Source organism: Spermophilus citellus (assembly GCF_964194105.1).
Source record: "Spermophilus citellus genome assembly, chromosome: 19".
NCBI classification, from domain to species: Eukaryota; Metazoa; Chordata; class Mammalia; order Rodentia; family Sciuridae; genus Spermophilus; species Spermophilus citellus.
The window spans coordinates 20,353,188-20,378,279 of record NC_138201.1 but is presented as its reverse complement, the minus strand read 5'-3'; the positions used below and the strand labels follow the sequence as shown (position 1 = coordinate 20,378,279).

The 25,092-nt window shown below is 41.4% G+C and overlaps 1 long non-coding RNA gene across 1 annotated transcript in view; it reads left to right on the top strand.

The window, feature by feature from the left end:
• The window catches only part of LOC308638648, a 74,235-nt gene that overhangs the window by 31,743 nt on the left and 17,400 nt on the right, over window positions 1-25,092 (top strand). The window lies entirely within an intron of this gene.

Genomic DNA, 25,092 nt, shown 5'->3' with positions numbered 1-25,092 from the left:
TCTTATGTCTTTTTGGAGGGGGGTGGGGACTGGGGATTGAATGCAGGGGCACTCAACCACTGAGCCCCATCCCCAGCCCTATATTGTATTTTATTTAGAGAAAGGGTCTCTCCAAATTGCTTATGACATCACCATGGCTGAGGCTGGCTTTGAACTCACGGTCCTCCTGCCTCAGCCTCACAAGCTGCTGTGACTTGGAGTGTGCACCACCAAGCCCGGCCCTCTGAACTACATCTCTATTGCAAGTTTTATTCTGAGACAGAGTGAAGCTAAATTGCGAAGGCTGCTCTAGCAGGTTACTGATCTGTTTTTGTTGTTGTTTGTTTTGTTTTGCTGTTTGTTAATGAAGGTTTCTGATTTTTATTTTTAGAGAGAATGAACTCATTATAGAGCTGGGACCTCCTGAGAAACTGAGTCTGTGAAAAGACCTCCTTGAACCCTTGATTTTTGCAATCACATCAGAAAGTTTTCAGGCAGGTTACCCTGTAACAGGCATGAACTTCTTGAAGGGGAAGGAGACATTCTCAAGGGCGAGAGTGGGTCCTCTCAGAAAGCAGAGAGACCGTGTGCCTCTTCTGCACTCTACTTTTATTGAAGTCCCTGGGAAGTTTCCAGAGACTCCTGCCCAGGTGCACATTTTGACTTTTGACACCAGGGTGACATCATACTTTCAAGTCTCGACAGTCGTGGCAACTCTATGTCACCGTGGCCCACGCTGAGCCATTCTAATTGGATTCTTATCCAAAAAATTATCCTTTCTTCCAAAATCTGGTCTGTGGAAAGAGTCACAAAGTCTGTCCCCGCATAGTCACTTGGCTTCCTCTTAGGGGGTTTCCTGCCTGGATATCTCATGCAGATCACAGGTAGTTTGCTGAGGTGTGTGACACCTCCTGTCCACTTAGGCCAGGCAGAGTTGCAGGTAAATTGCTCTTTGGAAAAGAATGCATGTGCAGGTCAGCACGGCGGGCCTATTTTCCAGGATTATTCTCTTAACCGTCTGTTCCCACCATTCTTGTGTGTGTCCCCTAAAAGACTAAGAGACACAGGTACAGAAAAAGCACAGCTTTCGCTGAGAGTATTTCACGATGGAACATCTGGGTGAGCAGGCAAGTTGCAGTCAGCATTCTTTCCTCTGGTTCACAAGGGTCCCCGCTTCCCACCCCAGTTCCTCTTTGGCAAAGTACTATGGGGTGCACCAACTTCCAGATCTTCACCTGGGTTTCCCTGTGTCCCACTGGGCTGTTTAAAGAAGCATGCTGCAGGGCAGAGTGGCACATGCCTGAAATCCCAGTGGTTTGGGAGGTTAATGAAGGAAAACTAGAAGTTGGAAGCAGCCTCTGCAGCTTAAGGAGGCCCTAAGCCACTTAGCCAGACCCTGTGTAAAAGTAAAAAAGAGCTGGAAGTTTGGCTCAGTGGCTAGGCAGCGCTCAGTCAAATCCCTGGTATCAAAACCCCCCCATATTTGTATATAAAGCAATACACCCTTAGTTGTCCCCAACTCCCTTTGTCCTTTTGTGCCGGGAAAGTCTTCTTGGGTTGAGTGCATCTTGGACCTAGACACTCTTCACTTTACCTAAATCAACACTGTTTCTTTCGCTCTTGGTCAGGGTGACCCCTCCCCTACCTCCTGTGGGTCCAGGCTGGTTCAGGTGCATGGACTCGGGATCTGCCACATCCACAGTCTGAGGCTGTACACGTGACTCTCCATTTTGCTCTCCTTGCTCTCAGGCTGACTTTCTTATGTCTCAATTCTACATTTAAGGCAAAATACTATATTCTCATACCCATCCATGTTTGGTATTTTATTTAGAGTCAGGCTCTCATTGAGTTGCTTAGCACCTCATTTTTGCTGATGGCTAGATCGAATTAGCAATCCTCCTGTCTCGGCCTCCTGAGCCTCTGGGATTACAGGCATGAACAACCATGCTGGGTCTCACCCTCTGATTTGTCAACTTCTTCATTGGATTGATAGTAGCTTGGAGTCACCATCTGGAGTTATTCTCTCAGGCCCATTACAGTTATGCTCACACCCACCTTCTTTGAACCACAATAAAAGGGATGCTCAGTGGCAAAGTGCGCCTGCCCTCAATTCAATCTCTACCATGGGGGACAATAAAGGCACCTGGAATTCAATTCTCAGCCCTGGGCAACTATGTGTCCACTTTTCCACACCCGTGGGAATAGGACTTTTTACACAATAGCCCCCCTTGGCCATGGGCAATATTGTTAGGTAGAATGAACTTGGGCCAGTGAGCAGGATGTGAAAGACTTCACAAAGCCCAACTTAAGAGTAGAGAATAAAGTTGTACTTAATTTCCAAGAGGGGGATAGACATGACAGGCAGTATTGGCCTCAAGTGGCAATTTTTTATGGTTTATATGCAGGGTTAATGGGCCCAGCTGAGCAGGGATTTGGTTTCTTTCTGGTTTGACTATCAGTTGAAACCCAGGATGCTGAGGGTCAGCTACTGGGGGTATGTTGCTTCCTAGGGCTTGTGGCTTTTCTTGAAAACCTTGACATGGAAAGAATACACTGGAGGGGGACTTCCTCCTGACAAAGTGAGGTCAGTCTGTGCAATGGAGTGACATGCGTCCAGGGGGCAAGTGAGTGTGAGCTCAGACACAAGTTATAAGACCACAGATGCCTGAAGCTTAAATCCTACAGATAATACTAAATCCTAGATACGATTTCCCCTATCCATACATGCCTATGATTAACCTTTCTATAAAACCTCAAAGTCCTTGTCAGCATCTGAAGACAGGGTAAGGACAGGGTTTCCTTGTCTTCCTGGTGTAGCTGCACTGGTCAAAGTTTCTTTCCTGCTTTGCATCATAACCTTTTCTGTTTGGCTTTGGGTGAACACCTGACCAGACCTGTGGGGTCACCAGAGTCACATCTCTGCAGAAGACTTCCTAACAGTCGAAGTAGAACATCGACACTAAGCACAAAGCACCCATTATATTTCCACGGCACATTGCTGCCCTAGAGGATCGCCCTCCTTCCTCCCCCACCCTTTCTGCTGGGGAGGGAGCCTTGGGCATCAGAGCCAACCCCAGTTGCTTCCTTTCATAGATCAGGAGCCTCCTCAAAGCAACAGAGGCCAGGAGGTGGGGAGAATTACTAAATAGTTTTCAAATTGTTCTGATTTTTAGATATTATATATGGGTCATATATATGATATCTTTAAAAAGTGTTTCAAAAATTTGGAGACCGTGTCTTTCTAAGTCACTTGAGGTAGCATCAGCTGGGGGAAATATATATATATATATATTATATAATATATTATAGATAATATTCTGATTAGATGTACTTGGTGTGAGAAATATATATATATATTATATATTTTATATATATAAATATATATTTTACATATAAAAATATATTTTATATATATAAAGTATATTATATAAAATCCATATTTTATATATAAATATATAATATATTATATATATTTTATAAAAAATATGATATATATTTTATATACAAAAAATATATAAAATATAGATTATATATATAATATATAATAAAATATCGTTCTTTCTTTTTTAAGGTACTGGGGAATAAACCCAATGGGGCTTGACCCCGTCCTCTGAGCTCCATCCCCACCTTTTCATTTTATTTGAAGACAGGGTCTCACTGTTTGCAGGTGCTGACCTGACCTTGGGCTCCTCCAGCCTCAGACTCCAGGAGAAGCTGTGCTTTGTTTCTGTGTTGAGGTTAAACCCAGGGCCCCGACATGCTCGGAAAGCCCTCTATGGCTAAAGCCTAGCTCAGCGGCAGGTGTCACCTCTGTCGCAGAGGCTAAGCCAAGGCTTCCCACCTGGATTCCTTCCCAGCACAGCCGGGAAGCTCCTCCTGAAAAGGGCTGGGGCCAAGAATCTGTCACTCTACCCAATTTCAGCCAGTGATTGGATGAAGTTAGCTGTCAGTCACGATCCAGAGGCGGGCCTGAAGGCCATCCATCCGGGTCGCTGGGGGGAACTGTCCAATCAGTGCGCAGAGGGAGGGGAAGGGCGGGCTTCCGCACTCTGGCGGTCTTTTCTTCCTCACCGACTGGGCTACTCCTGCTCCAGGCCCCGCGTTCTCTGCTCCAGGGACCCGGGTGACTGCGCTGCCCGTGTTCCCGGGGATCTCGGGTGCCCGGAGGTTCCTCCAGAGGACGTCAGGTCACCAGAGAAGCCTGAAATGGTGAGTTCGCTGAAGGTACACGGTCAGCACCTGCCTTGGGGCCCGGCGGGCGGGTGAGCTGCTGAGTGTCGCGCGGAGTCGCCGTTGTCGGGGTGGCCCTGGGCCCTGTCTCCTGGTTCCCTGGGTTTGGAAGGGAGGCTCAGGTCCCAGGTGTCCCCTTTGCTCCCTACCGGTGGCCCCCACTCACTTTTCCCAACGTGTAGGAAGCAGGGCCACAAATGCACCTTCCGTCTCCTAGTGGAGCTCCACCCAGTGGAGGTCCTCCAAATTGCAGGCGCCTCCTGCCTTCTAAAAGGCCACCTTCCCTCCACCTCGCAGCTCAGCCAGACATTCCTTCTTCCCACTCGTTTCAAATAGACACCGTCTGCTAATTGTCATTATCGCTTAGTGAAATATTGGAAAGAATCAATCAATCTTCCTTCCCCCTCCCTTCCCCCTCCCTTCCCCCCTTCCCCTTGTGTTGGAATCTGGGCTGGCCTCCAATTTGTGATCCTCCTGCTTCAGCCTCCCGCTTAACTGGGGTTACAGGCCTGTGCCAATGTCCCTGGCAAGAAGAACACTTTTGAAAGCATTTGTTTTCTATTTGTGAATAGTATCCTTGAGGGGAAAGAATGATTACTTAACACTTCCTTGTGTTTGGTCAGAATAACTGCTTTAAAGGGAATAAGGGGGTTGTTTATAGATCCCAGGGATATGGAATCCTGGGCTACATCAATAGAGTGTAAGTGCTCCTTTTTCTGATAGTCCATGATGTAGAGTCACACCAGTCCTGTAGTTAGGTAAGCATACAGGGTGATAATGATGTAGGGACAAAGGAGGCAAGGCACTGAAGATAGCTGGAACAGTTTTATCTGGCTGCAGCCAGACTCAGAGGGCAATGCTTTTGCTGTAATCAATCCATCCATCCCCTGAACCCCGAGTTCAGGTGGTTTCAGAATTTTATACCCAGCATGTAAGGGGAGGGGCTCAGAAGTTCACATTGTAATACCGGGACCCCCAAATAACTCTCAGACCACACAGTTTCATTCCAGTTAAGCCTTATTGCAGACACTCTGCTCTCGAAAGAATGAGATGGTGAGAGTGGTGCCCCTGCCTTCAGTTGGCTCCATATTTAAGCACAAAAACCACAAAAGGGAAGTTTGGGGGTCCAGGCAACTTAAGCAAGCCTGAAAGTTGTGGTCAGTTAGTCTCCAGTTGGCCCAATAGATCACTCTGTGTTCTTGGGGAATTTTCATGAACAAAAGAATCCAAACTGCCCCAGTCATGAGCTTTTTGAGTGTCATGGCTGAGTTCACAAAGTGGAGTCACCATAGTCAAGTTGTCGCATCACACACATAAAAGCAGGTTTTTCTTTCTCTATTCTGGCCAAGTTAACCCTTCAAGGACAGCACCTAAGGAGGGGAGAGCTTCTTCTCCCCTTTCTTTCCTCCCCCACCAGCTGTTCCCATGGAGCCCAGTTGGTGACTTCTCTGTGAAACCCAGCTCAAGGCCAGAGGCCTTGTTTGCACATTTCTACAAACTAGTATACTGGATACAAGTGTGTAAAAAAACTAGTAAGGGGGAGTCCAGCACCTGGAGTGCTGATTTCTTCCAGACTAGCAGCCCAGTAAAATAGGGCAACACAAAAATAGGAAGTTTATCTACACTGAACTTTTTTGTGGACACTCTTTTGTTGACAGCCCTAAAATTAGCCATGGTGAAGATTTCTGGAGAAACCCAGTTAAAATTTTCTGTGAAAAGAGGGGATGCCACTATAATAATGTCTGATTCCTTGACTGTCCTTCATCCCCAGCTCTTTTCAGTATGATTTTCAGAAAGGATCTGGCTATGGTGCCCAGCCTGGCCTGAAAATTGTGATCCTTCTGCCTCAGCTTCCCAATCTGTTGGGTTTAAAGGCATCGACACCCCCAGCTACAGAAAATAGTTCATTTTAACCCAAATATTAATTATCATACTAAGGAACATGGATTCAAGTTACGCTAAATGATGTGTGTGTCCCTCCCTGGAAGAGATTACATCACTTCTTTTTTTCTTTCTTTTACTTATTTATTTTCCTTCCTTCCTTCCTTCCTTCCTTCCTTCCTTCCTTCCTTCCTTCCTTCCCCTTCCTCCCTTCCTCCCTCCCTTTCTTCCTTCCTTCCTTCCTCATACCAGGGATTGAACCCAGGGGCACTTAAACACTGAGCCACATTCCCAGTCCTTTTTATATTGTATTTTCAGACAGGATGTCACTAAGTTCCTGATGGTCTCACTAAATTGCTGAGTCTGGCTTTGAATTTAGCAATCCTCTTATCTTTGCCTCTCAAGCTGCTGGGATTACAGTTGTGTGCCACTGTGCCTGGCCTCCATGAACTTTTATAAAAGAAACTGTGTATCACTGCATTAACCAATTGCATTGGTAGGAACATCACATTGGTGGGGTACAGAAAAAAAAAATAAAGAAAATTTCTTCTGTATGTCTGTTATTGCATTGTGAGCTTTGGTAGATTTTGGAGACGTCTGGTAAGGCTAGTGATATATTCTGAGAAGTTTTGAGATTGTGGTCTGATACAGAAATTAAGATGATTGGCTATTAAAGGGCTTAAGATAGCCCAAGATAATGTTTGCTCTCCATACAGAACCCTGCCTTTCCACGCTCATGGTGGTCTAGTTAGCCATTGTCAAGTACTCTGAAGGTTCTTTGTAGATGCAACTGTATAGAGAACTTGAGTTCACAGCTGGAAAAATCTTGTGCTTTTTCTTTTGTCTTCCTTAGGTGTAGGCACTATGTCAGATTTCTTGGGCAGAGGTTTCCTTTGGACACCTCCCAGAGTCCCATGTCCTCAGCCACTATCCTCTCCTGGAGCTGCCACAGAGTGCCCACAGCTGCCCTGTGCCTTGCAGGGTGAACAGAATTTCAGGCCCTGGGTCAGCTCCTCCTAGAGGGCAGCCTGAGGTGTGGGGTTCAGCCTCTCAGGGAAGCTGCTGGGGGCCCTGGGCTGAGGAATCTCCTGGAAAAGGCCTCATTGAAACAGCTACTTCCTTGGGACCTTGTTTTCCCCAAGCTCTGTTCCCAATTTTTGGAGACAGGTGGACAGTCAGCCTGTGGATGCTGGTGCCGAGGGGCTAGGTCAGCAGTGACTCCTGCCCTTTTAGTCTCTCACAGTGTGAAGGAGCAAAACCTCTCCCAGAGCATAAGGACCACCCACCCCAGTGCAGAGCTGTGCAAAGCTAAAAAGCCTCATAGACTGGAGTCATGGTCCAGGTTCCTGGGAGGGTGATCCTGGATGCTTTCCATGAGCAAGACCAGGAGGAAGCATGTCCCAGCTGTCAGGGACGTTCCCTGCCCCTTGAGCCTGACACATCTGTGCTCCCTCAGCACCAAAGCTTTCTGTGTATCACTTTGAAATGATGTGCTCACTTATCTGAGGCCCAGGTTTATTTATTCAGAGCCAAATGGGATGGACTATTATTAAAGAGGTAAGAGAGAGGTGGATTAATATCCACCTTTTTTTGTTGTTGTTGTTAAAAATCCCAGCTTACAGCCAGATACAGTGGTGCACACCTGTGATCCTTCCTGCTCCAGAGGCTGAGACAGGAGAGTTGCAAATTTGAGGACAGCCTTAGCAACTTAGCGAGGCCTTATGCAACCTGGTGAGACTGCGTCTCAAAATAAAATATAAAAATGACTGCGGATGTGGCTCAGTAGTAAAATATCTCTGGGTTTAATCTCGGGGGCATCAAACAAAAAAAAAAAAAAGAAAGAAAATGAAAACATCTAATTACCTAATTTACCTTTTGCTACCCCTGAGTATGTATAGAAAGTTTGTAAGATTCATATTTGTCTTTTTAGTGGTTTCAAATTGAAATCCAACCTTCGATTCCTAAATACCACGTAAGATACAGAGAAAGTCTGTCTTGCATTACTGCTGCAGAATTTGAGTCCAATTCTACAAAAATAGTGGTGGACAAATTTATGAATGTGATTTCATGAAAACTAGTATCTGTTCTTCTCAAGGTGATGAATTTGACAAAGGACGACAGTTTTTCACTGTTGTTGTCTGAACTTGGCAGGTTCATGTTAACTGTGTGGTTTTTTGTTATCAGGAATGGAACCCAGAGGTGCTTAACCACCAGCCCCTTTTAGATTCTTTGTTTTGAGACAGAGTCTTGCTACATCATCTAGGGCCGCCGGGGTTACAGGTGTGCACCATCACACCCGTCTTCATTGTAATTTTTAAGGACAATTTTGGCAATGCCTTGAATACCCAGCTCTAATCATTTAATCACTGAATATCAGTGAAAGAGCAAATGACACCTGTTTTCTGCAAAGGAGAGATCCATGTGTCTAAATAAGGGTGCTGATCCCCTCACCATGTCACCTAATTCCTGTTCCCTCCCAACTGCCTCCTCATAGGGCCACCCCTTTGGGAGCTAGCCTTTTAGCTTATGAAACTTGGGAGTAACATAAATGCTCTCTCTATTCTCTCTGTCCTGTACAACATTTTGCCTGGTCTTAGGTACAGTTTACTGTTTCCAATTTTTTGAAGAGTATTTTTTGTTGTGGCTGTAGTTGGACACAATACCTATTTATTTATTTTTATGTGGTGCTGAGGATCAAACCTAGGGTCTCTCACGTGCTAGGCAAGCACTCTACTGCTGAGCCAGAATCCCAACGCTACTATTTCCATTTTTAGATATAGTTTTTCAAAGTTTACCTCCAAAATACAGTAAACCATGCCCTAAATTTCACAGAATTTGCTGAAAAGCTCAGTGTTTTTTCAGAGAGTTTAGAACATGGGAACATTCAATCTTCTTTGTGAGAAAGTGTGGTGTCTTTCCACTAATTTTGTTGTGTTTTTATGCCTCTGATTGTGTTCCTTATGTATGATAATCATTTTTATCTCTCATTACATGTATTTTACCAAGCTGCTCTCCAGCCCAAGAGAATTAGTATTGTAGACTGTTGTTTATTTATTTGCTTACTTACTGAGTGCTGGGAATTGATGCCATGGACTTGCTCATGCTTAGTTATCTTCCAGAAATAAATTTCAATTTGTAAGCAACGTTCTGGAGGAGGGCAGGTGTTTTACTGGGGAATAAATGTACAGTCACTCGACCACTGAGCACATCCTCAGCCCTTCTTATTTATTTATGTTTTCTTTTTCTTTTTTAAAAAGTATTTTGTATAGTTGTAGATGGACAGAATATCTTTATTTTATTTATTTTTCTGTGGTGCTGAGGATCATACCCAGTGCCTCACACGTGTTAGCAAGTGGTCTGCCACTCAGCTACAGTCCCAGACCCCCTTTTTATTTTTGATGAAGACCAGTCTCACTAAATTTCTGAGTGTCTTGCTATGTTGCTGAGACAGGCCTCAAACTTTTTCCATTTCCCTGCCTTGACCTCCCTAGTGGCTGAAATTACAGGTGCACACAACTACACCAGCAGTTGGAATGAGTTTTGAAGAGTTATCATCCAATTTCTTCCCAGATGAAAATAGTATTGAAAATCAGTTTTCTTGCTTTTGTTCATACTTTTGAAATTTGTAACTATGACTCTTCCTCTTTGCTTTATTTTTGCATTATTATAAAAAATATATTTAGCATATTAATATTGTTTCTTAAGTATACATTTTTAAAACTTCATGGCTTGGTAGTTTATTTACTTCTTTATTAGATAAACTTTGTTTTTATGAGCAATTTTAGGCTTGCATAGTTTATTAGTCAGTGTTCTCTAGAGGAACAGTATCAAGAGGAAGTGTGATTATCAAAGGGGATTCATTAGATTGGCCTAATTGACCCGAAGGTGGATGTCCACAGTGGCCATCTGCAGGCTGGAGAGCTTGAGAAGTAGTAGCTGCAGAGTCCCAGAGGCTGAAGCCTCAGAACAAGGGGGATCAATGGTGCTGCCTTAGTCCAGACCAAAGATTCTGGAAACTCACTAGAGAATCACTGACAGAGTCCACTTTGGGAGAGTGAAGATTTTGTTCCACCCAAGACACCCTCCTATTGGATGGTGCGTCCTAGCTTAAGGAGGTTCTCTAGTTTGGCTCACTATCCCATATGCCCGTCATTTGTAGATATACCCTCATGGACACATCCAGAAGCTCATTAATCATTGGCATCTTTTAATCCAATCAAGGTGACAATTAAATGTACCATTACACATAGTATCAAATACCCCTTCTCTCCAGCTGATAGTCTCCACTGTTTTCAACATATTGAATTGGTGTAGGGTGTTTGTTAGTTACTAAACCAGTGTTGAACATTTGATAAAGAGAATGGATGAAGCAACATTTAGGATAAGCCAAAGTTCATCCTTTACCTTAGGGTTCCTCTTCCTTGTGATGTGATTGTGTGTGTCACGTGGTATACAAGATAATGTCATACAGAAGAGTTTCACTGCTCTGGGAATCCAATGTTCCACCTGTTCATCACTCCTCCTCATTCCTTCCTCCCTCTCTGCTCCCTAAGTCCCTGGCACCCATCAGTTCTGCTAGTGCATCTGTAATATTGTCTTTTTCAGAATGTCCTTGACTTGGAATCTTGCTGCACTTGGCCATTTCAAACTGGCTTCTCTCACTTACCAGTGTGCCTTTAAGGGTGCTGTATCTTTCCAGGCTGCAGAGCTCATTTTCTGGGTGATGCTCTTTGGTGTGGTTAAACTGCAGCTGTCCACTCAGTATTGAAAGGTGCATCTTCCTTGCATCTAGCTTTGGGCAGTTCTGGATATGGCTGCTGTAGTCACTGCAGTGAGGGTTCCTGTGCCCATAATTTTCACATCATTTGCATAGACACCTGGAGTGTGATGACTCAATTGTACAGTTTTTTGCATTTATGATTAAATTTTGCATTTATGATTATGAGCATCATTCATAGTGTTCTTTTCTATTTAATACTTTTCTTTATCTATTTAATTTGGATAATATGGTAACTTATGCCTCAGGAAGACTTAGGAGGTGTTAACTCAGCTTTTATGTTCTGGAAAAAAAGTAGAAAACTGGTGGCAGTTCTTATGTGTCTCATGGAAGCCTGTTTGAGATGCCAGAGCCTTGCCTTTCCTTTTTGGGAAGTAATTAGTTATTGAGTCTGTTTTTCTCAGCAGCCATGGGGTCATCTGTTTTGTGTATTTCCCCTTGTGTGTAAGTTGTAGGAGATTGTCTCTCTCAAAGAAATCGTCCAATTTCTGTAAGTTGTCTAATTTGTGTCAAGCACATTTATGATAATCTGAAGTCCCAATGCATTGTTGACGATGACACTTTTAAATGTGTTACTAGGTTTTCAGTCCTCATTGTTTTTTTCTTTATTAATATTATTGCATATTTTACAATTTTAATTTCTTTCTTTTTATGTGGCAGTGAGGATTGAACCCAGTTTCTCCCAAGCACTAGGCAAACACTCTTCCACTGAGCCACAACCCCAGTCCCTGTCCTCTGTATTCTTAGCCTTTTGTAAGTTAATCAATGATGCTGATGTTCATGAAGAACTTGGTTTTGCAGACTGCGGATTTCCTGATTGTGGTTTCATCAACACTTTCTCTGTTACCTACTGTTGAGAGCCACAGCCGAAGGGGCCCCAGGAAACTTTCAGAATGTCAGCTGATGATTGGCTCACAGCGGCCCCAGCAACTTCTACCTGATTGGCTCCTCTGTGGTGATGCTCACTGGGCTGTTTCCCTGCCCTTTCAGAATACGGAGCTGCTCATTGGGGGACTTTTTTGGCTCTGCCCATGTGATCCAGCCAATCGGCCTCAAGAGCCAGAGGAGTGGGGGAGGTTGAGAGGCTTGTGGGAACCCGGTGGTGGCAGTTGGGCTGTGAAGGTTTTTCCTGAGGAGCTGTTTTGTTTGGCGTGTGTGGTTCTAAAAATAAAGTTTGTTTCTTTTGACAAGTGGCTCCTGAATTGTGCCCAGCCAGACTGCGGCACTTGGTGGGCTGCACGGGGAACGACTGAGGGTAAGTGATAAGGTAAACTGCTTGCCCCTGAGGGCAGGGTGAGAGGATGGGTAGCCATTTTAAGATTCTTCTTTTATTTTGCTTCACTTTTGTTTTAAGTTGCCTGTCCCTGGAGATGAGTGAGACAGAAGAAAAACTGCTCACATCTGAGGAAAAACTATTTACATCTGAGGAATAGATAGGGAGAAAGGACGGATGCACATGTCAGGAGAATAGAAAGGGTATAATTATTTTTTGTTGTTCCATTTTTATTTCATTCTATCTCGGTTTTGTTTGGTGTCATCTTGTTGGGTTGTATTATAGTAGAAATATGGGATCAGAAATTAGTAAAAAACAAACCAAAGGAGTGTTAAGTAAATTGTTAGAGGAAGGAGGCATCCCAGTAAAATCAAGAGAAGTCAAGGCATACGTTGATACAATACAAAAATGAAGCCCATGGCTTTTTAACGAGGGGTTGTTAAATATATCACAATGGAACCATCATGGTGAAGATTTAAAAGAATAGAAAAGAAAAGCACAGGGACTCTGCCAGTTGGCACATTGCCATTGTGGACGTTGGTATCTTGTTTGCTTAGTCCAAGGGCATCTTAAGCTAGTCAGAGAAAGAAAGTGTAAAGCAGAAAAAGCCATCAGGGGGAAAGTTACAACAGGAGACTGCTACTAACACCTTTCTATCACCAGAGGGCGTAAGTGTCCAGCCAACAGCACCACCTCTACAGGAGACTGCTACTAACACCTTTCTATCACCAGAGGACGTAATTGACCAACCAACAAGGCCACCTCCATATGCTGGGAGGCCCCCAACCCCCACAGTAGATAGTTGGGATCCTGAGACAGGATCTCAAATATTAACATGCTCTGTATTTGAGGCAGGAGGGCAGCGAATTCACCATGCTTTAAATTTCAAAAAAGTGAAGCAGCTAAAAGGGGCTTTAACAACCTATGGTCCTCAAGCACCCTTCACTGTAAGCATGGTTGAATCCATTACCAACTTGAACATGACGCCAGCAGATTGGGCTAATATGTGTAAAGCTGTGCTAAATGGAGGACAATACCTGTTATGGAAGGTTGCCAATGAGGAATTTTGCAAGGAGACGGCTAGGGAAAATGCAGCAGCTGGTTATCCTCAGGGAAATCTAGATATGTTGTTAGGAAAGGGACCTTATGCGGATCAGCAGCAACAAATTGCATATGATCCTGGTGTATATGCACAAATTGCTGCAGATGCGGTTAGGGCATGGAAGACATTACAAGGGTGTGGAGGTTTACAAGGTCAATTATCTAAGGTAATACAAGGAGCTAATGAATCTTATGCTGAATTTGTAGATAGGCTTATTCAAACAGCTACCAGAGTTTTTGGGAATACAGAACAAGCAATGCCATTAATAAAACAACTGGCTTATGAGCAAGCGAATCATTGGTGCAGAGAAGTCATTAGACCATGGAAGCATGAAGATTTAAACACATATATTAAATTATGTAGAGACATTAATGAACAAGGGCAGGTCATGGCAGCTGCAGTAAAACAGGCTTTAGATGCCAGGCCAAGAACATGCTACAGTTGTGAACAAACAGGACATTTTAAAAGGAATTGCCCCATAGGAGGAGGGTTTAAAAAAACTAGGTCTCAAAGGAGTAGAATACCGGGTATTTGCCCATGATGCTGTAGAGGGAAACATTGGGCTAATAAATGCCGTTCTCAAACCATCATAGAGGGTACTCCATTATCAAAAAATGAACAAGGACCAGGTGTTTATCCACGATATCATGGAGAAAGGCATCGGGCTCCATTGCCAAAAAATGGACAGGGGTTCCCAATGCTCCGGGGCCCCAAACCACAAATATACGGAGCACTGGAGGAACCCAGCAACTCCATCAGGGTAGTGCCCAGGACACATTGTCCATCAGATCCCTCATCAGACAAACCAGAGGGAGCGCAGGGTTGGACATCTGCGCCTCCTCCAGATCAGTACTAACTTCAGAGATGGGAGTTCAGATCATTCCCACAGGGGTAAAAGGACCTCTTCCCAAAGGAACAATAGGCTTATTATTGGTACACAGCTCTTCTACTCTAAAAGGACTTATGATAAGTCCTGGGGTAATTGATCCCAGTTATGAAGGTGCAATAAAAATTATAGCCAGTTCTCCAAAGGGTATATCAGTAATTTCACCAGGAGATAGAATAGCACAGTTACTAATAATACCCAGCCTACATGATAAATTTTCCAGTCGTACTGTAGAAAGAGGTTCCAAGGGATTAGGCTGCACAGGTGTAGATTGGGCTATGCTTTTTTTAAATTTAGATTCTCGCCCCATGCTAAAACTAAATATTCAAGGACATGAATTTAATGGGCTACTGGATACAGGTGCAGAACTTAGCATCATGTCTCGTCAAGAATGGCCAAAACATTGGCCATTACAACAAGCCACTCAAATGCTTTGAGGCCTAGGAGTGGCGACTAATCCCCATAGAAGTGCAATGGTATTAGATTGGAAGGATCCTGAAGGATGTGAAGGAACTATACAGCCATATGTATTGGATCATCTTCCCGTAAATTTATGGGGACGAGATGTCCTAGATCAATTAGGTTTGACATTAACAAATAACATCAACCAAAATGCACCCACTATTATGACTAGACAAGGTTTTAGGAAAGGAAAAAGATTAGAAAAACAAGAACAAGGTATAGCAGCACCAATACAAATAGATCAAGGAATGGACAGACATGAGTTGGATTTTCAGAAAGGGCCACTAAGACAATAAAAATTACTTGGAAATCAGAAAGACCAGTATGGGTTCCTCAGTGGCCCCTGACTAAAGAAAAGATACAAGCAGCCCATGACCTGGTCAAACAACAATTAGCAGAAGGACATATACAACCTTCTGTATCTCCCCATAATACTCCCATTTTTGTCATCAGAAAGAAATCTGGTAAATGGAGATTATTGCAAGATTTAAGAGCCATTAATAATGAGATGGTTATTATGGAACCTGCTCAATCGGGGATTCCTGAATTGTCTGCTTTGCCAAAAACTTGGTATGTTTTAGTTATAGATATTAAAGATTGTTTTTTTTTTCAATTCCAATTCATCCTGAGGATAGTCCACGTTTTGCATTTACTATCCCTGCACTGAATCATGAAGGTCCAGATCAGAGATATGAGTGGAAAGTACTCCCTCAAGGGATGGCTAACAGCCCAAGTATGTTTCAAATTTATGTTAACAAAGTAATCCAGCCACTTAGAAATCAAAATCCTGAACTACAAATATTTCACTATATGGATGATGTATTATTGGCACACAGAGATAAAAACACATTGCTAGAATGTTATGCCACACTCACAAACTTATTAAAAAATTATAATCTAGAGGTAGCAATAGATAAAGTACAATTAAATTTTCCAATTAATTATTTAGGAGTTCTATTATCCTCAACCGTGGTCCGTCCACCAAAAATTCAAATACGAGTAGATCAACTCAAATCACTTAATGGCTTTCAAAAGTTATTAGGAGACATAAATTGGATAAGGCCTTATCTAGGTATACCAACAGGAGAGTTGGGACATTTATTTGATATCCTAAAAGTTTCATCAGATCCAAATTCACCCCGAATGTTAATGCCTGAAGCAAGAAAGGCATTAAAAATCATTGAAACATATATGGAAAATATGCATTTGGATAGAATTGATATAAGTTTGCCTTTATTATTTATTGTACTACCAACAAAGTATATTCCTACAGGAGTATTTTGGCAAGAAGGTCCATTATTATGGATACATTTATCTTATTCTCCTGACACTATTCTTACTAGGTATCCTGAGGCTGTAGGACAATTAATACTCAAAGGAATAAAAGCAGCAAAGGGAGTGTTTGGAATTTCTCCCAATAAAATTATTACTCCATATACTATGGATCAAATTGACGAGTTAGCTAATGAGTTAAATACCTGGGCAATAATCATGTGCAAATCTAATGTTTCATTTGATAACCACTTACCATCTAATCTTTATTGTCTTTTTGGTCATTGCATCCTGTAATTTTTCCAAAAATGACAAGAAAAACACCTATCATGAATGCTCCAAATATATTCACTGATGGGTCAAATAATGGTACAGCAGCAATAGTTACCCCTGATCAAACGTTTACATTTTTAGTACCCAAACAATCAGCTCAAAAGGTAGAGCTTAATGCAGTATTAAGCTTTTGTGATGTGTAAAGATTCTGTATTTAATTTATTTTCTGATAGTCAGTATGTAGTTAATGCTATAGTATCCCTTGAAAATGCTGGTAGGATTTCCCCTTCCTCTACTGTTTTCTCTTTGCTTTCCACTATACAAAGTCTAATCTGGGACAGAAAAGATCCATTCTTTATAGGACATATCAGGGCACATACAGGATTGCCTGGAGCCCTTAGTTTGGGTAATGATTTAGCAGATAAAACTACACATGACATACATATTTTCTCTACACTAGAAGAAGCTATAAATTTTCATAAAAGGTTCCATGTCAATGCTAATACTTTACAAAAGCATCTTAAAATAACTAAGGAACAAGCTAGACAAATAATAAAACAATGTCAAAATTGTGTGACCTTTTTACCACAAGTTAATCTTGGAGTCAATCCTAGAGGACTGATACCTAACCATATTTGGCAGATGGATGTCACACACTTGCCAGAATTTGAAAAATTAAAATATTTGCATGTTACAGTTGATACTTCTTCTGGATTTTTGATGGGCTCCCTTCATGCCGGAGAAAAAACTAAAGATATTATAGCTCATTGCTTACAAAATTTTGCCACTGTGGGCATTCCAAAACAGATTATGCCCCTGGTTATACTTCTACCTCTTTTAAACAATTTTGCTCAACATTTGGCATTACTCATATAACAAGAATCCCATACAATCCACAGGGACAAGGCATAGTTGAAAGAGCTCATCAAACTATTAAAATGTACTTATTAAAGCAAAAACAAGGAATTGGGAAGGGGTATATATTCCCCAAAGTTAAATTTAAAATAACCCTTTTTACTCTAAACTTTTAAAATTTGGATTCATCAGGGCTTAGTGCTGCAGAAAGGCATATGTGTCCAAAAAATGTACATAAGCCCAAGGTACTTTGGAAGGATATTCTAACAGGACAATGGAAAGGTCCTGACCCAGTAATTGTCTGGAGTCGGGGGGGTCTGTTTATGTGTTTCCACAGGGAGAACAGCAGCCGATTTGGATTCCAGAGGGATTAACTAAAGCGATTTCTTTTTTTTTTTTTCGAGAGAGGGAGATAATTTTTTAATATTTATTTTTTAGTTCTTGGCACACATAACATCTTTTGTTTTTGTATGTGGTGCTGAGGATCGAACCCGGGCCGCACGCGTGTCAGGCGAGCGCGCTACCGCTTGAGCCACATCCCCAGCCCTAACTAAAGCGATTTCTACAGACCAAAAAGAAGATGATTTGGCTCAAATCCATAACAGCTGATATCCAGAACTCCAGTTTGGCTACCCTTACATCTTCGACAGAACCAGGAAGCTTTTTTCAATATCTATTTTATTATTGCCCTCCCACATCATGAAGTTCTATTTTGTTTTTTGAGCTCATACAGACCTAGGTTAATGTTTTGCTGATCAGTTCTATTTTTTGACTATAGAGTTTTTAAATATTGCAATGGAGATTTCACCTGTAAAAAGTTATAAGGCCTTTACTATTATGTTATGTGTTGTGTGCACACTTGTGTTTTATGTTGTATGTTTGTATGTACATATGTCCATATATCATATATGATGAGCGCTCATGAAAAAATGGATCCAAATATTTTTTTTTCACGTGATTTAAATGGTTTATTTTAAATTGGGTAAACAACTGTTGAGGATTGTTTTAATATGTGAACAAAAAAGGAGCTTAACAGATTTGTTTGTTTACTTTCACCTTTCCTTTTCATTATATTTAATAATTCTCTTCAAGATAATGTAAATTGTTAAGAAAATTGTTTTCTTTTAGTGCCTTCTGGAATGTTACACAATTTTTTCTTTAGCCATTATTGCCAGAATTCCTATCTTCATCCCAGTGCCGGTGAAGACAAAGATAAAACCAATCTACAGCTGCTGCAATAGCCATCACTGAGCTGGTTGCAGAAGTTGCCTGGACTATGTATCATTTGTATGCATTGTGAACTCACCTGTATGCATTGTGAACTATCTGTTGGTGCAGCGACTTGGGATAGCGTTGGGATATTTTTGCTGATGATGTCTTCGGTGGTACAATTTTTCCAAAAGGAGCCGTCAGTTGGCTTGGTGTATCTTCCTCCCTTCTGATTGTCATGATCGTTCAGCTAAAATTTGGGGGCCAACAGAGGTGAGGCAAAGTACCTCACCCCCCCCCCGCTGGAACAAAGACCTATCCACAGGTGTGGCTGTATATTGGACCGGTAGTCAGTGACAGGTAAGATCCAATTGCAATGGTACCACCCTAAGATAACGGGTAAGGACCATATGTACTATTGGACAACCTAAGGCAGGCATGGTCCCTAAGGCACATGCTTGTTGTTTAAACAGAGAGGGGGAGATGTTGAGAGCCACAGCTGAAGGGGCCCCAGCAAACTTTCAGACTGCCAGCTGATGATTGGATCACAGCAGCCCGAGCAACTTCTAGGTGATTGGCTCCTCTGCGGTGATGCTCATTGGGCTGTTTCCATGCCCTTTCAGACTACGGAGCTGCTCATTGGAGGACTTTTTTGGCTCTGCCCACGTGACCCCGCCAATCAGCCTCAAGAGCAGGAGGAGTGGGGGAGGTTGAGAGGCTTGTGGGAAGCCGGTGGTGGCTGTTGGGCTCTGAAGGTTTTTATTGAGGAGCTTTTTTGTTTGGCATGTGTGGTTCTAAAAATGAGGTTTATTTCCTTTGTCAAGTGGCTCCTAAATTGTGCCCAGCTAGACTGCGGCAACCTACCTGTGGTTAATTTAGGTTTACCTTGCTCTTCTTTCTCTGGTTTTCTGAAGCGGCAGTTTCATTGGTTGCTTTTAGCTGTTCTTTTCTGGAATGTGTGTGGGATGACTTAGATACCAATACAGCGCCAACTCTCGTGTTCTCTATGAATTTCCTATGATGGACTTTTATATTTTTTTCTTTCCAAATGGTCACCTTTTCTCTTGAGTCACCTCTTTGTCCTGTGTCTGTTCAGATCCCTGTGTTTCATGTCCCCTTCACTGGAGGCCTTTCAGCTTCTTCTGATCTGATTTCTGCTTTAGCTCTCATGTTCTTTGAGCATACATGGGATTTCACTGGTGGTGCACTTGTAGGGGTGTGGTTTATGTCCTGTGGAGTGTTGCTGTGACCCTGAGACCTCAGTGTGCTTCCCGTTTGGTTGAAGGTCCATGAAGCCCTCCTGTCTGCAGCATTGCCCTGACAGAGTTGGGCTGATGTCTCTGAGGGTAATTGTGGGTTCTTCATTGTTTGGGGTGGTTCTGTATGGATTCAGTCCTTGAGTATGCTTCTGTGTAAGTGGCAGGGACATTTTCTTTTTGTCTGTTCCTTCACTGTGCAGACATCATATCATGCTTACAGATGTGAATGGTGGCCTCTTTCACACGCAGACTGTGTGGGATAGTTCAGAATTCTGGGCTACAAACTTGTTGCTTTACCACACTCTGGAAGAACTTCTGCCTTCGGATTGTTTGCACCACCATTGCTACAGGCACAATGAATCTCTTTCACCACAGACAATCATTGCAAATGTGGCCCACCCTTGATCAAAATGTCCTTGAGCGCAACATTGGTATGTGTCTCATGTGTCTTATGGTAGTGAACTGGCTGCTGTTAAGAAGAGTTTGACAATCATTGGACATTCATTGTTGCTGTGAGACTTAGAAAAGTAGTGCGTGCTGTTTATTAAGAAGATTGTTTTGAGAGTTATAAAACTTTATAAGGCTGTTGTTTGGACAAGGTGACTTTTTTTTTTTTTTAATTAGAGAGAAGAGAATTTTTTTAATATTTTTTTTTTTTAGATCTCGGCAGACACAACATCTTTGTTTGTATGTGGTGCTGAGGATCGAACCCGGGCTGCACGCATGCCAGGCGAGCGTGCTACCGCTTGAGCCACATCTCCAGCCCATGGTGACATTTTTAGGTCATTGAGTTCTTTCTTTCTTTTTTTTTCTCATTTTTTAAATTGGTTGTTCAAAACATTACAAAGCTCTTGACATATCGTATTTTATACATTAGATTTAAGTGGGTTATGAACTCCCATTTTTATCCCAATTATAGATTGCAGAATCACATCGGTTACACATCCATGTTTTTACATGATGCCATATTAGTGACTGCTGTATTCTGCTACCTTTCCTATCCTCTACTGTCCCCCCTCCCATCCCCTCCCGTCTTCTCTCTCTACCCCATCTACTACAATTCATTTCTCTCCTTGTTTGTTTTTCCCATTCCTGTCACAACCTCTTATATGTAATTTTGTATAACAATGAGGGTCTCCTTCCATTTCCATGCAATTTCCCTTTTCTCTCCCTTTCCCTCCCACCTCATGTCTCTGTTTAATGTTAGTCTTTTCCTCCTGCTTTCCTCCCTGCTCTGTTCTTAGTTGCTCTCTTTATATCTCTTTATATCAACGAAGACATTTGGCATTTGTTTTTTAGGGATTGGCTAACTTCACTTAGCATAATCTGCTGTAATGCCATCCATTTCCCTGCAAATTCCATGATTTTGTCATTTTTTAGTGCTGTGTAATACTCCATTGTGTATAAATGCCACATTTTTTTTATCCATTCATCTATTGAAGGGCATCTGGGTTGGTTCCAAAGTCTAGCTATTGTGAAGTGTGCTGCTATGAACATTGATGTAGCAGTGTCCCTGTAGCATGCTCTTATTAGGTCTTTAGGGAATAGACCGAGAAGGGGAATAGCTGGGTCAAATGGTGGTTCCATTCCCAGCTTTCCCAGGAATCTCCATATAGCTTTCCAAATTGGCCACACCAATTTGCAGTCCCACCAGCAATGTATAAGAGTACCCGTTTCCCCACATCCTCGCCAGCACTTGTTGTTTTTTGACTTCCTAATGGCTGCCAATCTTACTGGAGTGAGATGGTATCTTGGGGTGGTTTTGATTTGCATTTCTCTGACTGCTAGAGATGGTGAGCATTTTTTCATGTACTTGTTGATTGATTGTATGTCCTCTTCTGAGAAGTGTCTGTTCAAGTCTTTGGCCCATTTGTTGATTGGGTTATTATTTTTTTTTTTGATAGAGAGAAAGAGAAGAGTTTTGAGAGAGAAGAGAGAGAGAGAGAGAGAGAGAGAGAGAGAGAGAGAGAGAATTTTATTTTAATATTTTATTTTTTTTAGTTTTCGGCGGACACAACATCTTTCTTTGTATGTGGTGCTGAGGATCGAACCCGGGCCGCACGCATGCCAGAGGAGTGCGCTACCGCTTGAGCCACATCCCCAGCCTGAGAGAAGATTTTTAATATTTGCTTATTTTAGTTCTCAGCAGACACAACATTTTTTTTTTGTATGTGGTGCAGAGGATTGAACCCAGACCGCATGCTCGCCAGGCGAGTGCGCTACCACTTGAGCCACATCCCCAGCCCTTGTTTGTTTTCTTATTGTTAATTTTTTTGAGTTTCCCAGCACCATTTGTTGAAGATGGTATCCTTCCTCCATTGCATGCTTTTAGCCCCTTTATCAAATATAAGATAGTTGTAATTTTGTGGATTGGTCTCTGTGTTCTCTATTGTGTACCATTCGTCCACTCGCCTGTTTTGGTACCAGTACCATGCTGTGTTTGTTACTATTGCTCTGTAGTATAGTTCGAAATCTGGTATTGCTATACCACCTGACTCACACTGCCTGCTTAGAATTGCTTTTGCTATTCTGGGTCTTTTGTTTTTCCATATGAATTTCATAATTGCTTTATCTATTTCTACAAGAAATGCCGTTGGGATTTTGATTGGCATTGCATTGAACCTATAGAGAACTTTGGGTAATATTTCCATTTTGATGATGTTAGTTCTTCATATCCATGAACCAGGTACATTTTTCCATCTTCTAAGGTCTTCTTCTACTTCTCTCTTTAGGGTTCTGTAGTTTTCATTGTATAAATCTTTCCCCTCTTTTCTTAGGTTGATTCCCAAGTATTTTATTTTTTTTGAGGATATTGTGAATGGGGTGGTTGTCCTCATTTCCATTTCAGAAGGTTTGGCGCTGATATACAGGAATGGCTTGGATTTATGCATGTTGATTTTATATTTGCTGAATTCATTTATTAACTCTAGTAATTTCTTTGTAGATCCTTTTGGGTCTGTTAGATATATTATCATATCATACACAAATAGTGATAATTTAAGTTCTTCTTTTCCTATTTTTATGGCTTTAATTTCTTTCGTCTGTCTAATTGCTCTGGCCAGTGTATTGAGAACTATATTGAATAGAAGTGGTGATAGAGGGCATCCCTGTCTTGTTCCAGATTTTAGAGGGAATGCCTTCAGTTTTTCTCCATTCAGAGTGATGCTAGCCTGAGGTTTAGCATATATAGCTTTTACGATGTTGAGGTAAGATCCTGTTATCCCTAGTTTTTCTAGTATTTTGAACATAAAGGGATGTTGTAGTTTGTCGAATGCTTTTTCTGCATCTATCGAGATGATCATGTGGTTCTTTAAGTCTATTGATGTGGTGAATAACATTTCTTGATTTCCGTATATTGACCCAGCCTTACATCCCAGGGATGAATCCTACTTGATCATGGTGCACAATTTTTTTGATATGCTCTTGTATTCGATTCGCCAGGATTTTGTTGAGGATTTTTGCATCTATGTTCATTAGAGATATTGGTCTGTAGTTTTCTTTCTTTGAAGTATGTTTGTCTGGTTTCGGTATCAGGGTGATGTTGGTCTCATACAATGAATTTGGAAGATCTCCTTCTTTTTCTGTTTCTTGAAATAATTTGAAAAGTATTGGTATTAATTCTTCTTTGAAAGTTTTGTAAAACTCCGCTGTATACCCATCCGGTCCAGGGCTTTTCTTGGTTGGTAGTCTTTTGATGGCTTCTTCTATTTCCTCTTTTGTCATTGGTCTGTTTAAATTGTGTGTATCTTCCTGACTCAATCTGGGCAAGTCATATGACTTAAGAAATTTATCGATATCTTCAGTATCTTCTATTTTATTGGAATATAGGGTTTCAAAATAATTTCTAATTATCTTTTGTATTTCTGTAGTATCTGTTGTGATATTGCCTTTTTCATCCCATATGTTGGTAATTTGAGTTCTCTCTCTTCTTCTCTTCGTTAGCATGGCTAAGGGTCTGTCAATCTTATTTATTTTTTCAAAGAACCAACTTTTAGTTTTATCAATTTTTTCAATGTTTTTTTTTGTTTCAATTTCATTGATTTCCATTCTGATTTTAATTCTTTCTTGCCTTCTGCTACATTTGCTGTTGTTTTGCTGTTCCTTTTCTAGGGTTTTGAGATGAAGTGTGAGTTCATTTATTTGTTGTTTTTTTCTTTTTTTGAGGAATGACCTCCAGGAAATAAATTTCCCTCTTAAAACTGCTTTCATTGTGTCCCATAGATTCCGATATGTTGTGTCTGTATTTTCATTTGTTTCTAAGAATTTTTTGATTTCCTCCTTTATGTCTTCTGTAACCCATTGATCATTTAGTAACATTGTTCATTTTCCAGGTGATGCAGGATTTTTCCTTCCTTCTTTTATCATTGATTTCCAGTTTCATTCCATTATGATCAGATAAGGTGCATTATATTATCTCCACCCCTTTATATTTGAAAGAGTTGCCCTATGGCATACTATATGGTCTATCTTTGAGAAGGATCCATGTGCTGCTTAGAAGAATGTGTATCCACTTGATGATGTTTGATATATTCCATATATGTCAGTTAAGTCTAGGGTATTAATGGTGTTATTGAGTTCTACAGTTTCTTTATTCAGCTGTTGTCTGGTGGATGTGTCCAAAGGAGAGAGCGGTGTGTTGAAGTCACTGATAACTATTGTGTTGTGGTCCATTTGACTCTTGAACTTGAGGAGAGTTTGTTTTATGAACGTTGCAGCACCATTGTTTGGTGCATACTTATTGATAATTGTTATGTCTTGTTGGTGGATGGTTCCTTTTAACAGTACATAGTGGCCTTCTTTATCCCTTTTGATTAACTTAGGTTTGAAGTTGATTTTATTTGATATGAGTATGGCCACTCCTGCTTGCTTCCGAGGACCATGTGAGTGGTATGATTTTTCCCAGCCTTTCACTTTCAACCTGTGTATGTCTTTTCCTATCATATGAGTCTCCTGGAGGCAGCATATTGTTGGATTCGTTTTTTTAATCCAGGTTACTAGCGTTTGTCTCTTGATTGGTGAATTTAAGCCATTAACTTTTAAGGTTACTATTGATATATTGTTTGTACTTCCAGACATGCTTATTTATGTGTTTATTATAATATGGCTCGTATTTCCTTTTTGGTTATATTTTTTGTTCTTCCCTTTACTGGGTTACCTCCCAATGTTAGTTTTGGGTGCTGTTTTTCAATTCCTCTTCTTGTAGTGTTTTGCTCAGAATGACTTGCAGTGCTGGTTTTCTGCCTGCAAATTCTTTTAACTTTTGTTTATCGTGAAATATTTTAATTTCATTGTCAAATCTGAAGCTTAATTTTGCTGGATACAGTATTGTTGGTTGGAATTGATTATTTTTCAGCGTTTGAAATACGTTGTTCCAGGATCTTCTTGCTTTCAACGTCTGTGATGAAAAATCAGCCGTTAACCTAATTGGTTTACCCCTGAATGTAATCTGCCTTCTTTCTCTCGTAGCTTTTAATATTCTCTCCTTGTTCTGTATGTTGGATATCTTCATGATTATGTGTCTTGGAGTTGTATATACATTTGTGGTATATTTCAGATCTCAGTGACCTTTGAGGATGTGGCTGTGAACTTCACCAAGGAGGAGTGGGCTTTTCTGGATGCCTCTCAGAAGAACCT